Here is a 25,508-nt window from a genome sequence, read left to right as displayed (position 1 = left end):
AGACTCCCCTCATCTCCTCCCCTGTCCTACTCCCTGTAACCCATCCACACTGGTCTCTCCCCTCATCTTCACCTTCCTCCATCTCTCTTTCTCCAGCTCTCCTTTTCTCTCACATTTTTCTAATCTTTTCTTCCACCTTTTCCCATCTTGTCCTCTTTTCCCCTGCCCTCCTTACTCTCTCTCCACTTTTTCAGTTCTTCCCCTTCTTCATGGGCATACTGTAAATTTTATATATGGGGGCAGTTGTTTTAAAAATCCCTCTGCTTGCTCCACTCCCTATATCCCCTTTGTTTCCTGTTTCTCATTGGGCTGTCCTTCCACCATTCCCCCAACCCAGTTCCTCTTCTCATCCCTCCATTCCTAGCAGGTTCCTCCTCTCATCTCCTTAGCCAAATCCCTCCCTCTGTATGCTTAGTTCACCCATCCTTTCCCTGCTCCCCGCCCTCATCCCTCCGTAGCATGACTTCCCATCATTGGCGGGCTCAGTTTATCTCTTAATTTATGATTCCCCCTCCTCCAAACGTTTGGATCTCTTTCTTGTTCTACCCTCTCTGAGCCCAGGCACGGCTCTTTTTTTTCTGGCACTCCTCCTGCCTCCCCACCCTCTGCAGCCTTTCTCCCGGCAGTCACAGATTCCAGGTCAGAGCCAGCCCCATGCCTGCAGAGTCCACAAAAGACACCCTATCACTTGCATGCCCTGAACCCTGGCAGCTCAGCAGTCAGCATCTCTCGAGTTCCAGGCCCACAGCTGCATGTGATGCTTCCTGCTCTCTGCTTGGAAACCCCCAAAATAAGGTAGCTGCTGTCTCCTGTAGGATATTACAAGGGAATGTTTTTTTTTGGGGGGGGGGGGTTAATAAATTTTGTGAACAAGGGGAAAGATGTTGCTCTCAGTTCAAGCCCTCACTGGAGCCTCTCTCAATATTGGAGCTGCCAAGGAGGGAGAAATGTTTGAGAGAGATTTTCAGCCCATCGCATCACATAATCTCCTCTCCCTTCCTCATCCTTCCAGTAAAATACCTTATTTATCCCAGTGATTGCAGGGCTGGAAGAAATGTGTAGATATCACTGTCCCCTACTCTGGACCCATCTCAACTAGCACAGAAATCTTCAGCAAACTTAAAATAATCTTCAATCTTTGTGTCTGTTGTTTGAATTTATTCTCTATCTCTGCTTGCTCTTGACTTTCGCTTAGTTTCCTCCTCACTTCCCCATTTCTATTTGATCTTCCTCTCATTTCTTTATCATTTCTTTTATTTTTCCTCCATGCCTATATCTCTTTCTGTCCACCAGCTCTCTCTCCACAGCTCATTATCTTCTCTCACCAAATCCTATCTCAGCCCCTCCTGTCACTTCCATCACTGTCCTCACTGCTTCATGCTTTTCCCCTCCATACTGATCCCCTCTCTTCTCACACTTCTTTTCTTGGTTTACCTTCTCTTTCATCCACACAGCTCTTTTTCCAGCCTTTTTCATTTCTCTCTCCCACTTGCATTCTCTTCATCTAACTTATCCCAGCTTCTCTTCTTATCACAACCCATATCCTCTCTTCAAGCTTATATCTTCTCTCTTCTTTCAACCCATATCTCCTCTTTCAGCTCCTCTCCTCCTCCCAGACTGTGTATACTCTTCTTACTCAGTTCCTCACTAATCCTTTCCTCCTCTCTGTGGTGAGTGGCGTGGGAGTGAGCCCTTTTTGCTGTGGTATAGTTGATGCAGCCTTGTAGAACCTTTGAGGCTTACACCAACAGCGGGCAAACATGAGCAAGACTGGAGCTTCACCTATACTAGCCACTTCCCTTGCAGGTTGAGCCCTTGGGCTCTGGTGGCCAGCGGGTCGTAGGTGGGTCTCTAGGGTGTTAGAGAGAGTACAAGAGTCCAAGAGCACACTGAGGTCAGGAAAGGCAGCAAGCCTGAGGTACCAGAGCAGGCCAAGGGTTGGGGCAGGGAGCCAGCAAGGGTAGTCAGGTCCAAGCAAAAAGTCAGGTCTAGGTGGCAGGTGATCGTGGTCAGGTGCAAAGCAAGAGGTCAGTACCAGGAGATCAGGTCAAGGATGGATGAAGACACACAAGACACTGGACAAAACAACCGGGCAGGGCAAGGCAAGATGCGACAAGCTGGGTAAGTCAAGTCTGGGTGAGCCAGGCTGGACAAGGCAAGACTGGATGAGTCAGGCTGGACAAGGCAAGGCTGGAGAGCAGGAACAATCAGAAACAGCCAGGAAATGCAGGAAGAGTCAGGATGCAGGAGCACACCAACATAAACTGTGCTAGGCAGGAGACCCGTTGCTGAGGCATCGAGGATCATCTTAGGAAACCTTAAATATTGAGGATTCATGATGTCATCACGGGGCGCTGCGGGGGCTTTTCCTTCTGTGGGCCCTTTAAACCACAGTGCGCACTGTGCTCGCACAAGTAAGGAGGCCCGGGGACTGCGCAGGAGGATGGTGGCATCTAGGTATGGCACAATGGGCTCCTCGGCATTTCTCCATTGACAGCGTCTGTGCAGCAAAAGAAGAGCAACCGAGTCTGGGGTAAGTGCGGCGGCTCACAGGACCATCCCATGGGCCACCAAATGTAACAATTTCCCAGCGAAGATTCCTTCTTTCAGGTCTTCTCCCAGATCCTCACAACAGTATTGTCTCTCCCAGTCAGTATCTCTGTTTACAACCAAGCTTCCTATCTCCCAGCCAACATTTCCTCTCCTCCTTTCTCAGCAATTCTGTCAGGCCCCTCTCTCTCCCTCATCATAGCACCTCTGTCCCGCTAACATTTTATATTTCCAACAATATTGGTTTAAAATTGTGGGGAAAATTTGCTGAAAGCTGTGGCTTGCATTGATTTAATTCCCTCATCTCTCTTGTTTTATTGTCCCGTTTACTCCACTCATCACAGCAGGAACTATCATTGCCAAGGGAAATAAAACTAGAAAGAAATAGTGAAACCAGTTTTTCCAGCTTTTTTTTAAATCTAGAACCCTGCCTCTGGAACTTGTTTCCATTTGCTATAGAGTTGGAAAAGACTACCTCAAATTTAGGAAAGCCTTAAAGACATCCAGTACCTGAATGTAATCCACTTTGAAGCATCTGAAAGTGGAATATAACGAAAATAAATAAATAAATTAATAAAATACATTTCTTTTCCTTAAAGCCCAGAAGACCAACTAGCTTTCCTTCCAGCTCAAAATTACAGGAAACATCCACCCGTAAAGGTTTTCACCTAGTACATACTAATTAGAAACTCATCAAATTTCCTTCTGGATAAGTCTGTATTTCCTGGGGTTTTTTTCTATTTTATTGTTTATTTGGTTTATTTTATTGTTCCATTTTACTTTTTATAACAAAAAAGTTTTTACTTTTATTTATTTCATCATTTATTATGTTTCTTTTCTCAGTATTTATGGTAGGATATTGTATTTTATGATATTATATTATTGCCTATGCTTATATTCTGTTAGTTATTAAATTATATGTATGACACTTTGATTTATAATTGTAAAATAAGGTGATTAGTTGTGAATATCTGGTGGTCTGACTTTGTATCTGTAACTGTTGCTGACATTAAATATGCTAGTCTAGTACTTATACAGAAAAAAAAATCATTTTGAAAAATTAAAAATAACAGTCAATATTGGATCCTAAGATTTTAGTGCTTCTTTTCAGTGGATCTGAAAATCATATATCTAAATCCAAATTAATATGGCAAAGAAGATATAAAAGAGCACAGAATAACTATTTTATTCAGGACAATTGGGTTTGGTTGCTTATGTTGAGCGCCACCATTGCAATAAACTGAATTAGAGAATAATAAAATGCGTGGCCAGCATTCAAATTTCATTATTTAGGGAAACAGTGTACTGTGGCTAAATGTTAAGTAATGTTCAAAGAGAAACATGAACTCATATAGATGAAAACGCACAAAAAACACAAAGCAAGAAACACCTCAAACATTTTAAATCAGAAATATTTGACAGGAACATAGCAATGATTCAAAATCAAAATACTGCAACACTACTTGGCCAAGAATAAACAAGATTATTATCTTTGTAATAATGGTTTAAAAAAATGACATACTTCAGCATTTGTGCAAGGATGTGGGACTTAAGACGATGACTTCTCTCTGCTGTTACTAATGAAAAAGTAAAGTTGCATGTAGACTGACGGGTGACTGGGTGCTGTGCCAGCAGGATACAGGAAACAGTGAGGCACACAGAGGCGATATTATTGCTTCCTGCAGTGCTTGGCATGGGGTTTTTACAACTTGCACAGAACATCTCTGTGGCAGCTGCAAGATGCTCATCTAATTTTCAGCCCATGCTGGGTGCATGCAGCAATGCCAGTGAGATTTTGTTGGCATTAGAAAATGTGACGCTGCAGACAGAGGATATTAATCAGCAAGTTTTCTACATCCTTACAGAAACCTGCAGTCCTTCAATGGAAATAGACCATTGAAGGATTGAAGGCCACGAAGACAGTCATAATTTATCTTTTTTGTATTCACATGTTTCCGTTTTGGAGAGAGATAAATGAAACTGCTTATTTGATCAACTCCTGATTCCCAATCCAAAGAATGGGACTGCATATCTGAAGCCTACATCTACACTAGGGGTGTGCATGGAGAAAAATTGCTTCCTGTTTAGTTTTGAACTTATTTTGTTTCTTTGTTTCCTATCTATATTTTTTATTTCATTTTATTTATTTTTAATGTGCATTATATTATTACAAACCACATAGTTTGGCAAATTTTATCATCATCATGCACTTGAGTGACATAAATGACAAAAATATTTAATTAGGTTTTTTTTTGTCATTTTGGATGGGAAATAATATAAAATGCAATTAGAACAATTGATGTTTTCCTGCCATTTTAAAATGACAGCACATCCCTAGTCTATGTGGCAGACCCTTTCAGTCTGGCCACTAGATGGCACTAACCCTGTCCTTAGAACACACTTAGTGGGAGCCATCTATCCCTTCAGTCCTTCCCACCAGGAGGCTTTGGATTGGGTGACTCAGTGTTATTTAGTACAAATATGCTGATCCTCCTCCCCTCTATTCACAATATGCTATTTACTAAGATGTTGGTATAATGATGACCTTCATAATAGGCATCATTGATATGTGTTGCCACTTAATCACTCTGCCTTATGTATAATCATTGGTCACAATATTATCGCAGCCTCTGTTTACTAAATATGAAACCGAAGAACTGAAGAAAAATATTTTTAAGTTTTTGCAAATAAAATACACAGTCTCTACGAAGATTCCAGTTGTAATCATAGTCTCTACTGAAATTCCTCTATTCTTCTATCAAAATTCCTGATGTATAAGAAAGAACAAATATTATCAACTTATCTCAATAATTTGTAGCTGTAAGGTTGAGCACCCGCTGTAAACTGTAATTGAAATCTGATGCCCGCTGTAATGTAGCTCATCTAGCCCAATGCAGGACTGCAATTTGAACTGACATGGTTCTTCTTCAAGGAGCAGAAATTTGGCGTTCATTCATGATGCGTTTTCAGCTTGTACCAGCGTTTCACAGGAAAATATATTGTGACCAATGATTTTACATAAGGTAGGGTGATTAAGTGGCGCGTATTTTAGAAGAGGCTCAGCCTTGTCTCGCACAAGAGCCAGGCCTCTATCAAGGGGCGGACCCAGGGGCGGGGAGGGGTGGTCCTGGGGGCGGGGAGAGGCGGTCTAGGAGGCAGGGCAGGGCAGACCTGGAGGCCGCCGGTACAGTGGCCATTAGTCGTTGTGTCAGGGGATCACATGCTGGCAACCTGCCAGCGCACGCAACTTACGCCAGCTCAGGAGCTGGTGTAAGTTCAGAAATAAAGAAAAAAATGAAAATTAGGGACTTCAAAGGGGTCAGGGAAGAGGGGGAAAGAGGGAGAGAGGGTAGGTAGGGGGTAGGAAAGTTACCTCCCAGTCTGCTCCTTAATTGGAGCGGACTGGGAGGGAACTGGGGGAGGTTCAATCTCATCGCTGCGCATAAACAGGGCAAATCTCCCCCCCCCCCTGCGCGCGCTGGCCCGGATTTTATAACATGTGCACACTGGTGCGTGCATGTTATAAAATCAGGCGTCCATGTGCGTGCGCCAGGTAGCGCATGCACATGGAGGTGCATGTGTATTTTTTAAAAATCTACCCTTAAATCCTTATGAACAGTACAGAGCTTAAAGCTAGTGTTGCGAGCGCGCCCTCAGGCCCGGTTAGGAGCACGGAGGCGCGGTCCCATATAAGGTAGGATGTGAGCCCTTGGGTTACGGCATGGCTCAGGGAGGAGCCCTAAGGCACACCGTGAGAGATGAGCTGGTACGAGCACAGGTAGAACAGGAGCAAAGCTGGAGCGAAGACAAGGCAAGGATTATCTGGAACAAGGCAGGCTCAGATCTCCGTTGGACCTACATGCACTAAGGAGATCCAGCAACGCAATGCTAATCTCGAGAGTAGCCCTCTGGCCACTCGATAGCCCTTCCGGACCTGTCACTGGGGAATGACAAGTGCATGAGGCCAGATGGAGGCTGAGGGCAGGAACATGAAGGCTTGGACGAAGACTCAGGATTCTCAGAGGATTCAAAGGTAGACTTGAATACTTAGATGAAGACTTGGATACTCAGAAGACTCAGACGAAGACTTGGATACTCAGGAGACTCATACGAAGACTAGGGTACTTGTTCAAGGATTCAGGAAACTCAGAAGACTCAGACAAGGATTCAAGATATTCAGAAGACTCAGAAAAGGATTCAGGTTGCTCGGAAGTTTCAGGCAAGGATTCAAGAGTCAAGCAAAAGTACTGGGTGAGAACTGCATCGCAGCGCGCCCTCCACAGCTGCCCATTGTTGGTCGCAGACCACGCTGAATACAAAGCAGACTCCAGGCGAAGATGTGGAAGTTGAGACTAGAACATGACAAAGATTCAGTAGAGGCCTCCACTGGGGTGCACCCTACACAGCCACCTGTGGCTGGTCACGGACCACGCTGGAGCGGAGCAGGTTCTGGCAGAGTGTTAGGCATGGACGGGAGCAGGCACAAGGGACTGCGAAGACCGGGACAGGATTCTAGGAAGTAAGGCACAGAAACAGAAGTCTCCCGGAGGCTTGAGCTGCAGACGAGAAGAAGGTCTTGTACCATGAAGCGCCCTACACAGACTTCCCGAGGGCTGGTCACGGATCACAACATGGCATGCCAAGAAAGATGGACAGACGAAAAAGGAGGCAGGGCGGGGCAGTCCGGTGGCGGGGCCGGAGCCTCCAGGCACAGTGACCCGGAGGCAGGCGCAACTTCTAAGTTAAAGGTAAGGGGTGTTTAGGTAGGACTGGGGGACAGGTTAGGTAATGCAAGGGAGGGGAAGGTAAGGGGGGCGGCCTCGGAGGGAATGGAGGAAGCCTGCGCGGCTCGGCGCACACAAGGTGCACAAGTGTGCAACCCCTTGCACGCGCCGACCCCGGATTTTATAACATGATCGCGGCTGCAAGCGCATGTTATAAAATCGGGCATAGATTTGTGCGCGACGGGTTGTACACACAAATCTACGCCCACGGGTAGCTTTTAATATCTGCCCCATATTTCACATTGCTCCATCTCCATCATCTGGGGAGCCCATGGGAGTGTCAGCTTGTCCTGACTCCCATGGGCTCTCCAGACTCCTCCAACTTTGATCTGAGACATTGTGTGGTCTTCACTAATGGGATACTGGCAGTGTGTGGATAGATACTGCATGGGATGCAATGGAGGGAGGATGCCCTGCCTCTAACGTAAAAACAGGTGGTTGCGTTGGGAAAAACATAAAAGACATCTTTATGTTTGCTCTGCCCTGGGTGCTTTGGAGTGTCCTGTGCTCTGGCTCATACTAATTTTATCGAAGCGTTGAGTGCTGGAGGGGGCTGTGTGAAAGAGAATCATGAAATGCAGTGTCAGAAATGTCAAGTCACACAGGTGTGAGGCAGCAGGACACACCATGTTAAAATCATAACAAAAAAGGAAATAGAAAGAATACAAAACAAACAAAAGGCAACGGAGACCTGTATTCATCCAGGGATGTTCACCAAGTACCCTGACAGAAGCAGTTGGAAAGGGGTAGACATTTTGGGGGTTTAATTAATTAGAGATCTTTTTCCTGTATTTGAAATCAGAACCACAAATTAGAAGACTCAATTCATTTGTAAATCTGGCTGCCAAACTATTTTTTTGTAAAGCATTTAAAAAGGGCACATGTTTGTGTGCTAATCAGCATTTCCCAGTATAGTCAAATAGCATAAATCACAATCAATTGGTCAGTAATTCTAAAACTAAATCAGATGCACAGGGGTCAGGTGAAAATGAAATGGACTGAGTTGTAAGCCAGAACTTTTTTTTTATTATTAAGGCATACAATTTTTTTAAATGATGAGAAATAAAATCAACTTTGTTGTCAAATTCCACTCTGTTCTTCTGCCACCCCCCTCCCCCCCCCTCCCTTATGGATCACAGCCCTCCCCCTTATAGCTCCTGACCCTCTCCTGTGGGTCTCTTCTCGTCCTTCCCCTTCCCTCCCCATGGTTCCCCTCCAGAACTGTCTTTAGTGGGATAAGAGGAGAGAATCAGAACCAGTTGCCTAGGCACCATCCTTTGGGGATCCCTGAGCTGCACTGGTAACCCTGCCTCCAACATCTGACATTGTTTCCTCAGCTGGAGGAAGAAGGTTGAGAGGCAGACTCTTTAATTGTATGCCCTCTCCCCCACATCCTTCAACCTCAGAGGGTAGAGGGCCAGCCCTAGATGATTTGCTCTGGGCCCTGCACCTCCTTAGGGGCAGCACTGTTCCCCTCTGTCACTACCCTCACTCCTCATGCTCCCTCTGTCCTTCCCCCTCCATCTCTTACCCTCCTATGCTCCTCCTTTCTCCCCTCTCTTATGCCCCCCTCTATCTCTCTTCCCTCCCTCCATGGTTGCCAGGATTTCAGCAGCAATAAGCTCTGTTGCCTCTGAAAACAAGCAATGCAATCCTTCTCAAGGCTTTTTTTTTTTTTTAATAGGAACCATCAGGAGGTGGCTCTCTTTGAATAAACCATTCTCCTGGGAAGCCTCCGAGGTTGCTGCAGTTAGGGAGTGGAACAAAAAGGGATACAGGAGGGGGCTTGGTGGGGGCGAAGGAGGTAGGCAGGCTTAATAAGAAAAGCACTACAATTTCTTACACAAGTCCCTCTCCAACGAATGTGGCTGGCATAGGGAAGAGAAATGGAAAGTCCATGAATTAGCATCTATTGTTTTTCAATCCTCTTCCTTTCCAGGAACGCTTAACCTTGTTCCCTAAATCCCTATGAACACAGTACAGAGCTGAAAGCTAGCAGCTCCAGGTCCTGTGTAAGAGGCGTGGACACAAAACAACTTAAACAAACATAAATCCCAAACACAAAGAGAGTACATTTAAAAGCCATTTCTGCGGCTAAAACAGAGTTTTACGTGCGGAAATGGGGCTTTCACAAAATTTCCCACTGTGTGGATAAACTAACGTGCATAGGGACACCGCATGCATAGCCTTATTCACAGTAGGGGGAGGCATTCCCGGGGTTAAGGAGGGATTTGCACTTAGGTGCACACATTTTGAATTTTCAAAAGTGAAATTACACACATAATTTCACTTTGAAAACGAGTATAACGCCTGCAGGTAAAAGATAGCCGCAGACTTTACACCAGTGCTGGCAGTTAGAAAATTACCGCCAAAATAAGCAAAACCATGCTGAAGTGCTCAGTGCGGTTGTTTGTGGTGAAATTGAAGTGATTCAAAGTGCTGATGGTTCTTTGAGCTTCTGCAGCCAGCAGGACCCGTTGTGGTGCGGCTGCTGCTCACCCCTCCAGAAATGGTACCCCCCTTCCACTCCCACCCCCTGTCAGTCAGCATTGGCTCCAGTGTGCAGCTGCCCTGAGGTCCCAGACTCCTCCCACTCTGAGCTGAGAACATTGTGAGGGAACCTGACTGTCCGTTGCTAAGGCCCATCTCCAAGGACTCCGTCCCGTCTCCAGGGACTACGGCCAGACACTGCGTGGAACGCGCGCTGGAGGGAGGGCATAACTGGCTTTGGTATAAAAATGGAGGGGCGTGTTTCGAGGAAAATATAAGCCACCTTCAGAGTTTTCCATTTTCTCAGGCCCGGGCACTTAGGAGGGTCCTGCGTGGCAGTTCCGCCGGCTCGTTCTCCTCTTCTCTGGACTTCGAGAGCTGGAGGGGAAACATGTGAAGGTGAGTCATGAAACGCAGCGTCAGAAATGTCAAATCATGGCTGTATTGCAGCGAGGCATGCCAGGTTAGCATCATAACAAACAAGAGAAAGGGAAAAAAAAAAGAGCCCAGAAAGGACAGGAAGCTATATTTATCCAGGGATATATAGCAATTATCCTAATAAAAGCAGTTTGAAAGTTAGATATCTAGGGCTGACTTTTCAAAGCCGTTGTTATAAAATCATCCAGGGCTCAGGGCATGGAACTCAGATTCACTTGCTGGGAAGAAGTATTCGGGGGGGGGGGGGGGGGGGGAGGGAAAGAATTGAGATTTATGCACATATGTTTTTATTTTCAAAAGTAAGCCTGTAAGTTAACCCACACAAGTTGTGTCCTGAGAAGAGCAGGTGTAGCTCTCTGTGCCAGGTAAATAATTTGTGTGTACCCAGCCAATTACACAAGCATTTTCAAAGGGAACTTGTACACATGATATTGGCTAAAGTCTGCGAATAGAAGTTATGCAGAGACTTTAGCCCTTGCCCATACATTTATAAAATGACCCTTTATGGGGGTCATTTTCAAATCCATTTACATACATAAAACATGGGGTTACATACATAATTGGCTTGTTATAAAATCGTCTGGGGTTTAAGGGCTTAAAATATGCACTTAGCCCAAGTTTGTGCCTTCTTTTATATACACACCAAAAAAGAGGCTTTCTGGGGTGCGGGAGGGGCTGAACTGGGATGGAGTTCGCATTTACATGGAAAGTTTTGCTTTTAAAAAGTATGCATGTAAATCCACATGCACAAGTCACGTTTTGCCAAAAGCAGGCGTAATTTTGTATGGGAGGGTTTGTGCGCATGATTTCACATCATTTTCAAAGCAAACAAGCATATATATATATATATATATATATTCACTTTGAAAATTGGAGTCGCATAGCTGCCACATGAGTTACCCTGCTTTTTATTTAAGTTTTTTATTTGTTTGAAACCATAGCCACAAATGAGAGGACTGACTTCTTATGCAGATCTAGCTGCCAAACTATTTTTCTTACTTTAAAGCATTTAAAAAGGGCAAATGTTTGTGTGTTAAATTCCAGTGCACAGAGCAATTAAATAAGCCAAGTACATTTTGTCACATACCAAGTATTTATTTTATTTATTCATTCTTACAGATTGCTCACGCAGAGAAACCCTGATCAGTGCGGTGTATAACCTATCAAAATCTGACAATACAATAATTCTTTCATAAAACAAAAAAAAAAATCAATAAAATAGTTAAAAAATATTAACACCTATATATTCTAATCTATAATGGGATAAGGTGAGATTTCACCCTTTTCCGGAAGAGCAGATTATTTAACTCCCTCCGCAACTCTTTTGGTGCTGAGTTCCACAGTTCTGGTCCTATAACAGAGAAAAGCCACATCCTAATCGCTCTTCGTGAAACCTCCTTCACTGTTGGTACTCCATATTCATTTTTACTAACTGCCGTAAGTACTTTGCTCCCTGACCTTTAGACACTTTGAACATTAAATTCATAATCTCGAATTGTATTCTTTGCTGAACTGGTAGCCAGTGCAGCTGCCTCAATAAGGGAGCAGCTCTAACTTTTCAAGGGCATCCATGATTCAACCTTGCTGCCATGTTTTGCATAACCTGTAACCTGTGGATATTCTTCACTGGTAGGTCCCACCAACAATGCTTTACAATAATCTATCAAGGGCAATACAAAAGTCTGAACCGCTAGTAGAGAAAACAGCTAAAGAAAACGTTTGAATCCTTTTCAATAATTTGAGCTTAAAAACTATTGGTTGTACAACCCCAGATATATGAGATTCAAAATCCCATTGATCATCACAAATCACCCCCAAATTCTTCAGCTTACAACTAGTAGACAGCTTTACCCTTTCAATCTTTAACCGCAAAGCTCTTTGCAGAACTTCCTGCCATCCAATATACATCCATTCTGTTTTCCCAATATTCAACATTAAGTAGTTATTAAAACTCCACTTAGAAACAGACCTAACTTCTCATTAAACATCACCATAGCATCCTTAATGAATCAACTGCACATCATCAGCATAAAGGAACCTCTTAAACCCCAGTTCTAATTTCCCTAATGGCTGCATGAAAAGATTAAATATCAAAGGGGAGAGAGGTGAACCCTGTGGAACCCCACATTCGAAACTATAACGCCTAGAATGTTCACCTCGCACCTGCACCACAGTAGATCTCTCTTCCAAAAAAGAATTCAACCATGTTAAAACTGTACCTTGCAAACCTGATTCCTCACATCATTCCAACAGTAAAACATTGTCCACAAGGACGAAGGTACTAGACAAATCTAAAAAAATTAAAAACACAGTTTCTTAGCATATAGGCAGGTGGATTCAAAACCAGTGGGTTATGCACCTCTACCAGCAGATGGAGACAGAGCGAAGCTGACATCAAGGTATATATATACCCTTGCACTGACATCAGCCCGCCAGTATTCTCCATCTTCAGCAGACGGTAGTCGTGCATTTCCCTACTAGAAATTGCTTAAAAACCTTTTCAAAGGAAAAGAGAAGAAGGAGATTATTCGTCCCACTCTCCTGTGATGATACTTTATGATCCCTCCCTCAGTTGAGAATTTCTGAGGTGATATTTTTGGATCCCTCCCTTAGATGAGTGCCTTGGTCCGGTAGCTGGATTTTCAGCCGGTGTGGACTTAGCTGTAAAAAAAAACAAAAAAACAGTTGAAAAGCAAGCAGGTACAGGAAGCCAAGCACGGCGGTGAAGGTCTTTGCCCTTTCCTCCTGCAGCAAGAGACCTAACTTGTTCTCAGCCACGACGGGCTGAGCTCAGGTAAAGATTAATTTAAAAAAAAAAAAAAAAAAGAGAAGGAATGGAGTTCAGTAGGGATTCCTCTTCTCCCGGTCTCCATACTTGGCACGCCGATCCGATGTTCATTCCCACCTCCGGAGGAGCTTAGGGGACATGGGCAGCTTGGCGGGTTGAGCAGCCTTTAGGCTACACCCCTCTCTCAGGCTTGTCTTGTTCGCTACGTGGTAGGTCACAGCAGCATTTTCGTGCATTTTTTCCTACGCATAAGGCTGCCCTCTTCAGTTGTATCGGTTCGTGCTTGTGTGCCTTGCTGTGCAGCCAGTTGTACATCCAGATTGTGCGTTTAGTTGTTTGTCTAATAGGGTGCCTAGTTGGGTGCATAGGGGCGCCTATCTAGGTGCTCAGTTGTGCGCATGCACACACACACACACACACTCACACACTTATTTACGTGCACTATCTGAAGCATCCTGGTGGGAGCTCAGTTTGTGCACTTATCAAGGCACAGTGATGAGTGCCTAATTTTTGGACACCTACATTTTGGGTGCCTAGTTTTTGCAGTACAAACACAGCTGGGCACACTCTTAGCAGACATCTGTTAGGGTATAGTGGCAGACTGATGGCGCCCATAGCAAAGTAGCCTAAGCGCCTTACCCTTTGTGTTGCCTGCAATATTTGGGCATCCCAGCCTGGTGTTCCCTCTAACTTGTGTCAGCGCTGTTAGGAGGCTCAGGGAGAATTGCTACCATCTGATTTTACTAAGCCCAGTTCTTCCCAGCTTGATGCAGGAATGGAAAAGGAGCTGCCAGAAGTGTTGCCTGATTTTGGGGCTCCCCTAACTGGTTTGGTCAGCGGGGGAAGGTAGTTCAGTGGGCGCAGGTCCGAGGCCCCCTGATTTTGGCATGGATTCCTCCGCCTTTTCTTAGGTAGAATGTTTTGAAGGACTCCAGTCCTTTCTTCAGGCACAAACCTCAGCCCCAGTCAATCTTAACAGTTAGGATGGCAGGCTGTGGATTCCTGCACACCTGGTGCTGTGGATAAGTGTCAGAGTATGCCTAGATCTGCTGGAGTCTCCCCAATAGGGACCCAGGTGGCATGGATGATGAAGCTGATCCTTACTTCCTGGAGGATGGGGAAATTCCTCTGGGATTGGAGCCATATAGAACTATGTTGTGTTTCTTTCATAGAGATGAGTTATCAGTTCTGATTTCTCAGATATTGAAGATGCTGGGAGTACCGAAGCTGAATTCATGTCTGAGTCAAAGAAAGATCCTATTTTGATTTCTTTGTGTAAAGTCTCATGTTTCTTCCCTATTATCGAGGCAATTCAAGAATTGATTAATCTTGAATGGGGCACCCAGGAAGCTAATTTTAAAGGGGAAAAGTCTCAGAAGGACTGTACCTTCTGGATCCAGCTGCAAGAGAACAATTGTGCTTTCTGAAAGTGGATGCACTTGTGTGTGCCATTACCAAGCGGACAACCTGGGCAACCTGGGCCTGTAGAAGGGGAAGCAGCTTTGAAGGATTCACAGGATAGGAACATAAGAACACAAAAAATTGCCATGCTGGGTCAGACCAAGGGTCCATCAAGCCCAGCATCCTGTTTCCAACAGAGGCCAAAACCAGGCCACAAAAACCTGGCAACTACCCAAACACTAAGAAGATCCCATGCTACTGATGCAATTAGTAGCAGTGGCTATTCCCTAAGTATAATTGATTAATAGCCATTAATGAACTTCTCCTCCAAGAACTTATCCAAACCTTTTTTGAACCCAGCTACATTAACTGCACTAACCACATCCTCTGGCAATAAATTCCAGAGCTTTATTGTGCGTTGAGTGAAAAATAATTTTCTCCGATTAGTCTTAAATGTGCTACTTGCTAACTTCATGGAATGCCCCCTAGTCCTTCTATTATTCGAAAGTGTAAATAACCGAGTCACATCTACTCGTTCAAGACCTTTCTGCAATGGCCTTATCTTCCCTAAGAGCCCCTTTAACCCCTCTGTGATCTAATGGTCCAACCGACTCCCTCACAGGTTTCTTGCTTTGGATATATTTTTAAAAGTTTTTATTATGAGTTTTTGCCTCTATGGCCAACTTCATTTCAAATTCTCTCTTCGCCTGTCTTATCAATGTTTTACACTTACCTTGACAATGCTTATGTTTTATCCTATTTTCTTCAGATGGATCCTTCTTCCAATTTTTGAAGGATGTTTTTTTTGGCTAAAATAGCCTCTTTCACCTCACCTTTTAACCATGACGGTAATCGTTTTGCCTTCCTTCCACCTTTCTTAATTCAGTCTATCCTTAAGCAGGCTTTTGAAGCAATGGCAATAAATTTGCAGATAGCTTCTTGTTGTTCCCTGGTAGCTCACTCTTTTTTATTTATCTTTCAAAAGGTCTATAAATCTGGTGTGAATTCCAGGGCAGTGATGGAACCAGCAGCCACATTTTTGGCATATGAGAGCTGCGATTTGGTCTGCACTTTAGCCAGAGAGGTTGTATCAGTAATAGCGGCCAGGTGTTAGCGATGGCTGAGAAATTGGTCAGTCAATGCAACCTCGAAGTCTAATCTTATGAAATTGCCCTTTAAAGGCTTGCTCTTGTTTGGCAGCGAGATGGATAAAACGGCTAATAAGTGGGATGAGTCCCAGGTTCTTCTGTTACCAGAGGATAAGAAACAGATACCACACTCCTTCAGCATGAGAGGTCATACTAGGGGATTCAAATGTTTTCGACCCTACAAAGAAGTGACCTGTCAAAGGACTCGACCTATGGGTAGATCTCAGTCCTTTTGTCCCAGGCAGCCCAGATGGGGTACAGGCTCGGGTAGTGAAGCCCCCCCCCCCCCCCCTTGAGCCTCCCAATGAAGTTGTGTCGACCCACCCCTGGAAACAGGAGATAGAGGGTTGCCTTTCTCTTTTTTATCGGAGGTAGGTCAAGATCACGTCAGACCAGTGGGTTCTGGAAGTGATAAGAGATGGCTATGTGCTGGAGTTTTGCAGTGTACCTCAGCACGTTTTCATGGTGTCCCCCCTACAACTCTCCACAGAAGAGACAGGCAGTGGAGTGTACAATGAAAAAACTTCTCAGCCTGCAGGTTGTGGTTCCAGTGCCCACGTCTCAAGGAAATATGGGCCGATATTACATTTATTTTGTTAGCCCCATCCTAGATCTCAGTGTGGACAACCATCATTTGCAGGTGACTCGTTTTCACATGGAAATCTTGCACTCAATAATGGCAGTACAATCAGGAGAGTTTCTGATGTCTCTGGACTTGTCCAAGGCATACTTCATATTCCCATTTGGCTAGAGTATCAACAATTTCAGCATTTTGTGGTTTTGGGCGTCATTATCAGTTTCAAGCGCTACCTTTTGGTTTGGCTACCATGCCCAGAACTTTTTCCAAGGGAATAGTGGTGATGGCAGCAGAGCTGAGAAAGGATGGAATTCTGGTACACCCGAACTTAGACGACTGGCTAATTTGGACCAAAAGTCTGGAAGAGAGCCTTCAGATCTCACGCAAGGTGATCTCCTTGTTGCAGGAGCCAGATTGGGTGGTGAACTTGGCCAAGAGCAATCTTCAATCATACCAGTCACTGGAGTATTGCAGTGTTCAGTTCTACATGTATCAGGGCAGGGTGTTCCTGCTAGAGGGCTGTATTCAGAATCTGATGGCACAGGTGTGTCTATTACAAACACAAAATGTCCGACAATGTGGTCTTATCTATAGGTACTCGGATTGATGGCAGTGACCCTGGAGCTGGTGTCATCAGCAAGGGTGCATATTCATCCTCTTCAGCGCGCTCTGCTGTCTCATTGGTTCCCACATCTCAGGGCTATTTGATTCAGCTCCACCTACCTAGGGAGATCTGCAAACACCTGCAGTGGTGGTTGCAAGCAGGTAATCTAAGAAAGGGGGTTTCCCTAAGATCAGCGGATTGGCTAGTACTCATGACAGATATGAGCCTCCAGGGTTAGGGAGTTCACTGACAGGAGCTGACAGCTCAAGCATCAATCAGCTGGAAGCTTGTGCCATCTGGTTTCCATGCTTGTGATTCAGAGACCAAATGAAGGGTCGAGCAGTCCAGATAATGTTGGACAATGTGACGACAGTGGCTTACATCAATCGGCAGGGAGAAACCAAAAGCCAGCAAGTGTCACAGGAAATAGCCCAACTTATGGAATGGGCAGAAGAGCATCTTCAGGAGATCTCAGCCTCACACATTGCAGGAAAAGACAATGTAAGGGCCGACTTTCTCAGCAAACAGAGTCTGGATCCAGGAAAATGGGTATTGTCAAATGAGGCATTCCAGCTCATAGTGGATCACTGGGGCTTTCCATTTCAGATCTGCTGGCAACTTCTCACAATGCAAAGGTTCCTCACTTCTTCAGTCACAGAAGAGATCAAAGGTCCTCAGGCATTGATGGCCAAGGAATGGCCGGAGGGCAAGCTACTATATGCCTTTCCCCCGTGGCCCACATTGGGCCGAATGATTCCGAAGATCAAGAGTCACATGGGGATGGTGCTTCTGGTGGCAGCAGTTTGACCCAGAAGACTGTGGAATGCAGATTTGTGAAGGTTCCTAGTGGACTCTCCCCTCCAGTTTCTGGCTCACAGGGATCTGCTATAGCAGAGGCCTGTTCTTCACGAAGATCCAGCTTGGTTTTGTCTTATGGTATGGCCCTTGAGAGGACTTGGTTGTTGAAGCATAGATATTCTACTGCGGTGATTGCCACTTTGTTGCAAAAAACGTTCTCCACTTTCTTAGCCCATTTGCAAGTTTGGCAAGTGTTTGAGGCTTGGTGTGAAGATCGAGGGGTTCTTCCTCATTCGGTTAAGATCCCGCTCATTTTGGAATTTTTGCAGGATGGATTGAGTAAAGGGTTGGCCTTTAATTCATTAAAGGTATAGGTGGCGGCTCTTGCCTGTTTCCGAGGTCAGGTGAATGGTGGACCCTTGTTGGATCATCCATATGTGGCCCATTTCTGAAAACATAAGAACATAAAAAATTGCTATACTGAGTCAGACTGGGTCTATCCAGCCCAGCATCCTGTTTCCAACAATGGGCAATCCAGGCTACAAGTACCTGGCAAGTACCGAAAAACTAAGTATATCCCATGCTACTTATGCTAGTAATAGTAGTGGTTATTTTCTAAGTCAACTTGATGAATAGCAGGTGATGTACTTCTCTTCCAAGAACTTATCCAAACCTTTTTTAAACCCAGCCACACTGACTGCTCTAACCACATCCCCTGGCAACAAATTCCAGAGTTTAATTGTGCATTGAGTAAAAAAGAATTTTCTCTGATTAGTTTTAAATGTGCTACATGCTAACTTCATGGAGTGCCCACTAGTACTTCACATTTACCCATTCTAGACTTTTCATGATTTTAAACACCTCTATCAAATCTCCCCTCAGCCATCTCTTCTCGAAGCTGAACAGCCCTAACTACTTTAGTCTTTCCTCATGGGGAGCTGTTCCATCCCCTTTATCATTTTGTCACCCTTCTCTGTACCTTCTCCATCGCAACTATATCTTTTTTTAGATGTGGCGACCAGAATTGTACACAGTATTCAAGGTGCAGTCTCACCATGGAGCGATACAGAGGCATTATGACATTTTACGTTTTATTCACCATTCCCTTCCTAATAATTCTTAACATTCTGTTCACTTTTTTGACTGCCTCAGCACACTGAGCTGACAATTTGAATGTATTATCCACTATGACACCTAGATCTCTTTCCTGGGTTGTAGCTCCTATTATGGAACCTAACATTGTGTAACTACAGCATGGGTTATTTTTCCCTATAATGCATCACCTTGCACTTGTAAAGCAACAAGAACGGCTGTCTAACAAAGCCGTAGAGGCAACAAGATGAGAATTAGCAGCCAAAATGTCCAAATTCGAATTCTTTATTGTAAAAACAATATCTTTAAAAAGCCCGACTCAGGCCGAGTTTCGCCCTCTCACAATAGGGCTGCATCAGGGGCTCTACTTCGTCAAATTAAAATTCTTGATTATTGTAATAGAGTGTATAGAGTAGCATCAACATGGTATCTAGACGGTGGCACCAGTAAGTGTAGTGCTGTAATCGATGTTTGTTTAATTGTCAAACATTAGTGATCAATTCAAACAGCACACCATTCGTTGAATCTCTGGACAAATTATATCGCGGACTGCTCAAGCTCTGGTGCACTCGAAGTGATTACCTCACTCGTCGTATTCCTTTCCAGATCATTTATAAATATATTGAAAAGCACTGGTCCCAGTACAGATCAATAAGACACTCCACTGCCCACCCCCCTCCACTGAGAAAACTGTCCATTTAATCCCTTGCGGTTACCAGTATCTTTATGGAGTCTTAATCTAGTTTTGGATTTTTTGGCGGCCCCACTTTTTGACTGATGTATAACCTTTCCTTGATGTTACTGACCTTGAAAACAGCGTCTCTTGTGGCAATGTTTTCTGCGTGTAGAGTATTCGAGCTGCAAGCCTTGTCTTGCTGGGAGCCGATTCTGTGAGTTACTCCAGGGACTGCATACTGTTCCTTCCTTTTTGCCAAAAGTGGTATCAGATTTTCACTTGAATCAATTTCCCTGCCATCTCTGCACAGGGAAAGAGATGCAGAGGAATATCGCCTGTTATGGCCCTTGGATGTCAAGATGCATATCTTGAGGTATTTGGAGGTTTCTAAACCTCTCAGGAAGATGGATCACCTGTTTGATCTCTATGGGGGAAGTAAACAGGTCGATCCAGTGTCATAGGCTACAATAGTCCACTGGATTAAGGAGGAGGTCACAGCTGCGTATGTGGATACTGAGCAGCCATTGCCTAGTTAGGATAGGGCTCATTCCATAATGGCTCAGGCAGTGTCATGGGCAGAGGTTATATTGCTGTCTCCCATTGACATTTGCTGAGCTATGATGTGGTCCTCTTTACACACCTTTTCCAAGCATTACCACCTGGATGTGCAGGCCCGGGAAGACACAACTTTTGGGTGAGCGGTATTGATTGGACCGCAGGCAGCCTCCTGCCCTATTTGGAAGTAGCTTTGGTACATCCCACAGGTTTTGGATCCACCTGTTCATATGTTAAGAAAGGAGAAATTACTACTTACCTGATAATTTCCTTTTTTTTTTTAATAAGGCAGGCGGATCCACCTTGCACTCTTGGTTGCCAGATGGTTGTGTTATTGTCCTCCTGTGGCTGCATGTTCCAGGGGTTACTGGTAAATGTTATTCCAGTCCCTAAACTAGATTTTTTACACTCTTTGTCTGACCTCAGTGTTTTCCTGTTGGCTGAGTGCTGGAATGGTTATCTGTTAATAATCAAGTTTTGTTAGTTTATCCACAGTTGGCTTTTGCAGAGAATTCTGGCGGGCTGATGCCAGTGCAGGGGTATAAATACCGTGATGTCAGCTTTGCTCCGTCTCCATCTGCTGGTAGAGGTGCATAATCCACTGGTTTTGGATCCACCTGTCCTTATTAAAGAAAGGGATGGGGGGCAAGATGGCCGCCGTGTAGTGAGCACGTGTCCAAGGCAGCTCCAGGCTATCACAATTTCAAATTTTGGGAAGTTTCCTCTTTTTCTTGAAAATCTACTTTGAATAATGCCTCACACCAAGAGGAAAGCCAGAGTTAGAGAAATTACCTCCACTCCATTTGCAGAATTAAGACAGCCGCGGATTGAAGCAATGTTTGCGAGGACACCGCTAGAATCGCGGGAAAAGAGGTTGCTGGGGAAGCCAGTAAGGAGCAGCTACTGAGCCCCTTGTATTGTACGAAGAGGGTATTACGCAAACATTCAAAGCCTAGTGGACCAAATGAGCCATGACATGAATAATCTCCTTAAACCCATGCCACCACGAATCTTTTATGACCCCAATATCTGAAGAATCAAATTAAAATCAGTGAACAAGCAGCACATTGACACCATAATGTTTGAAATAAAGACAGACCAGAACCAACATGTCTCATTTTGCTACAGGAAAGTGATCCTTAAGCTACACCTGTGCCCCCGGAAAGCTGTTTTTTAAAATGGTTGGGGTTAAAGACTATGGGGACCCTGATCAGGCACAGGCCGGTCACTGTCATTCTGGGTATTATGGGGATCTGGTATTGTATGGAGCAGGGATAGGAGGAGTGTTTTGTAGTCTCTTTAGAAAAGCAATACCTCTTTTGAGAAGGGGTTTTGAGATTTTTAAACCTCATGTGAAAAGTGCAGCAAAAAACGCCAAAGATGTTATGAGCCGTATTGCAACAGCCATTCTGAATAAAATGAACAAGAACACAGAGCAAGAGGGGTCAGGATTACTGGTTATTAGAAGAGCTGTTAAAAGAAAGAGAACCAATCGCAGGGGCCTCCTGAATCTTTTAAAACAAAGAAGCCCAAACATGCTAAGTATCAGAAGACTAATCGCAAGGCTAAGAAGAGAAACCTTTCCACCAGGAATCAAGATATATTCTAAAACACTATGGGGCAGATTTTCAAAGGGTTATGCATGTAAGATACACACGTAACCCCTGAAAAGCTGCCCCTGCGCGCGCTGAGCCTATCTTGCATAGGCTCGGCGGCGCACACAAGCCCCGGGACGCGCATATGCCCCGGGGCTTTGAAAAAGGGGCGGATCCGTGGGCGTGGTGGCAGTCTGGGGGCGGGTCATGGGGTCAGGGGCGGTCCGGGGACGTGGCAGAGGTTTGGGGGCAGTCCCAAGTCCTCCGGCACAGCGGCCTGTGCCGGGGGATGGCGAGCCGGCGCAAGCAAGTTACGCCTATCTCGGGCAGGTGTAACTTCAGAAATAAAAGGTAGGGGGGATTTAGTTAGGGCTGGGGCTGGGCTAGATAGGGGAAGGGAGGGGAAGGTGGGGGGGGATCGCGGATTTCGGAGCGGCCTTGGAGGGAATGGGGAAAGCCATCGGGGCTCCCCTTGGGCTCGGCGCGTGCAAGGTACACAAGTGTGCACCCCCTTGCGCGCGCCGACCCCGGATTGGGGTCGGCGCGCGCAAATCTACGCCCCATGGGCGTAGATTTGTTCGCGCCGGGTTGCACGAACAAATCTACGCCCATGCATAAGTTTAAAAATCTGGCCCTATGGCTTTTGTGCATCAGAGGTTTGAAGAATGTTTGAAATCAGAATTGGATCTGTCTCAACTAGCCCTCATACAAACCAGCATTGAAAAAAGTATTTATGTGGAAATTCCACCATTATCTGCCTTGTCAGAAACAGCCCATTTAGATTTTTATATAGCTGGGCATGGCAAGGATTTCTTGGATTTAAACAATACGTTGTTGTACCTGACCTGTAAAATTGTGAAAAAAGATGAGGTAGATCTTGATGTAGGGGCCAAAATAGCTCTCATGAACTATTCGGCGACCTCTATTTTTAGCCAGATGGATGTCACTCCCGGAGACAGACTCATTAGTCAGAGCAACAAACGTTACCCTTACAGAGCCCTCATAGAGCTGCTTCTCAATTATGGAGAAGGACCTCTCAAAACACAGTTTACAAGTGGTCTGTTTTATAAAGACACAGCCGGAAACTACAAAGTGAGAGACTTGGAGCCCTGTAATGTCGGTTTTAATGAAAGAGGGTTTTTTTTATAGCAGCTAGCCATAAAGTAGAGCTTCTGGAGCATTTACATAGTGATCTGTTTTTCAAGAAAAGCTGCTCAAAAATGGCATGGATGTGAAAATTAAACTAATGCAGAACAAAGATACATTCTTTTTAATGAGTGGCGATGACAATAAGCACTACAAACTCCTTGTTTTATCTACAGCCCTCTTTGTAAGAAGAGTGAAAGTGTCCCCAGGAGTGTGTTTGGGGCATGCAGAAGCTCTACGGAAAGCTAATGCCAAGTATGCGGTGGACCGCGTAGAGCTGAAAGTCTTTAGCATACCTGCTGGCGCCTATGTGATTAACCAGTAAAACCTCTTTTTGGGACAATTATCCAAGCTTATCATATTGGGGCTTGTGGATAACGATACACTAAAATCCCCTTCAGTTTTAAACATTACGATATTAATTTTGCTGCGTTGTATGTGGATGGTGAGCAAGTCCCTGGGAAACCTCTCCAATCGGATTTTGAGAATGGATGCTGTGTCAGAGAATACATGCAGCTGGTTCAAATGATGGGTAAACATTTGAAAGACAGTGCTCTGTTGATTGATCATCATGAGTTTTACCAAGGTTATACCTTACTGGCCTTTGACCTATCACCTGACCAGGAGTGCATGGACCTCAACTCTTTGATTAAAACTGGTAATCTATGGACTGAAATCCGTTTTGTCAAAGCTTTTCCATACACAGTCAATATGATTGTGTGTGGTGTGTTTGACAATGTGATAGAAATTAACCACAGAAGGAAAGTCCTTTTTGATTATCTATGATAATGAACACTGTACAGATCTTCCGTATTTTAAAGAAGGATCCATATGTTACAAAATCCTTTGTAGAAGTCCTGTCCAGTGACTGGCTGTCAGATGTACAAACAGAAAGGAAACCTAAGTTTGGTAGTAAATATCCACCTCCACGACCTTCCTGGAGAACACTGGTTAGCAATCTGTGACTAAAAATGGCATAGGAGAATTTTTTTACTCCTATAGGCAGCAACCTAATAGTTTATTCTTCCCTAACAGTTTTATGAACTTTTTCAATAAACATTGTGAGGCTGTTTTATACAACAATAGGCAATTGCAGCATCTGCTATCCACAGCCTGTGGTTATCACTGTGTGTTTTTCCTACATCAACGCTGTAAAGGGTTATCTTTTGACAATATTTTAAAATTGTACTCTGAAGAACCATTGCAAAATGACAAATGGTATTACAATCTGTAAAAATCTGTTGCATTCGTGGACCCTTGGCCTGAGGTGGTGTTGGCACCACTTGTGTGGGAAACCCTCACAGGTCCCCACCGTTGGGTGGCGAGGCCGGATGGGAAGCAGAGGCCAGCTGGAGCTTTGCCACTACCAGCCCATGTTCCCCGCAGGTTGAGCTCTTGGATACCAGGGCCAACTGGTCTTAGGTGGGCCTCTGCGTGGATGATCCCAGGGAGTTGACGAGGGACCATGGTGGCAACCAGGAGAGAGAGGCCCGAGGCTGAAGCCAAGGGCAATATCAGATCCAGTCTGGTGGGCCAAGCGAGGGGTGAAGAACGAGGCCAGGCCTGGTCCAGGAGATCAGAGGCACAAGGCGTAGTCAGGTCCGGACCAGGGGTCAGAGGTAGGCAGCAGAATACGTGGTCAAGTCCAGTCCAGAGGTCAGAGGCAGGCAGCAGAAACAGGGTGCAGGAATTGGAGCAGCAACTCAGGAACTCGAGCAAACAGGAGAGAGGAGATCCGTTGCCAAGGCAAGCTCTGACTGTCAGAGCTTGCCTTAAATACTCAGGACTGGCAACGTCATCACTAGGGGCCCGGGAACTTTTCTCGCCATGGTCCCTTTAAATTCTGACCGGCAGCACGCACGCACGCACACCTAAGAGCAGGGGCCGAGCAAGGCGGCTGTGACGGCAAGGGCAGCATGGCATTGTTCCTTCACCATGGCTGGGAGGCGGCCCGTGCAGAGGTCAACGCAGTTGCACCCCTCCAAGGGGGAGGCAAGGAGCAGTCCTGAGCCGAGTCGGAGAGCCGAGAAGTGGCAGCCGGACCACAGCGGCGGCTGGAAGGTGCGGCCGGAGCGAGAAGGGCCATGGCCCAGGGCCGATGCTGGGAGGTAGGAACAGGCTTCTTGAGACCAGGAATTGTAACAAAAACAGCAAACAGAGAAAATAATGTATGTCTAGATCTTTTTCTCTGTCTGTTTCACAACCCTCAGATGTGTGTTCCATATCAAGAATGTTTTGCTAACCCTAAATAAAAATATCCCTCCTTATAGCTTGATGTTTTGAAAAATGTACAGTCTTTTTTTAAGTATTTTTATTGAAAATATATTTATTTATTTGTTTGTTTATTTATTTAAAAGTGTTTATATACCGCTTTTACAAATATGATATCATGTTCCACCAGGCAGTGATGCGGAGGGGCAGCCCACCAGTACCGGGCACCTTTAGGGGCAATCGCTGAGAGAAAAAGAGACCAAAAAGACCAAAAAAATTGAAAAAACACTTCGCGCTGAAACTGAGAATGCTGTGAACTCAGGGATGAAGAGACCCGCCCCCGCCTGACGTCATCACGCTCAGCGGCGAGCCGGTAAACGGCCACATTCCACCAGGCGTCACGCGCCGTGCATCGCACGCCGAAGGGGTGCGCCAAAGGGGCACTCCCCTTTGTGCACCCCTTCGTGCAATCCTTTGTGCTACGCTTATTTTAATTCCCTTAAGTTTTCCTTTGTTAATTAACCTTTTTCATAGTGTTTCGTAATCCTTTGTTTATTAAATATGTTCAATGTATTTGACTTAGGAAACCTATTTTCCTGCATACTCTGTTTTTAATATAAACCGGTATGATTTGTATCTGATACAAGAATGTCGG

General features: G+C 45.0%; 1 protein-coding gene across 1 annotated transcript in view; it reads left to right on the top strand.

The window, feature by feature from the left end:
• The first annotated feature begins 10,020 nt into the window (after positions 1–10,020).
• The window catches only part of LRRC63 (leucine rich repeat containing 63), a 149,678-nt gene continuing 134,190 nt past the window's right edge, over positions 10,021–25,508 (top strand). Inside the window, exon 1 of the mRNA XM_029601724.1 lies at positions 10,021–10,223. The gene's annotated coding sequence lies outside the window, so the exon portion shown is untranslated. The remainder of the gene's footprint in view (positions 10,224–25,508) is intronic.

Source organism: Rhinatrema bivittatum, chromosome 5 (assembly GCF_901001135.1).
Source record: "Rhinatrema bivittatum chromosome 5, aRhiBiv1.1, whole genome shotgun sequence".
Lineage (NCBI taxonomy): Eukaryota > Metazoa > Chordata > Amphibia > Gymnophiona > Rhinatrematidae > Rhinatrema > Rhinatrema bivittatum.
The sequence above is the reverse complement of the archived record's forward strand: the minus strand, read 5'-3'. Positions and strand labels throughout refer to the sequence as shown.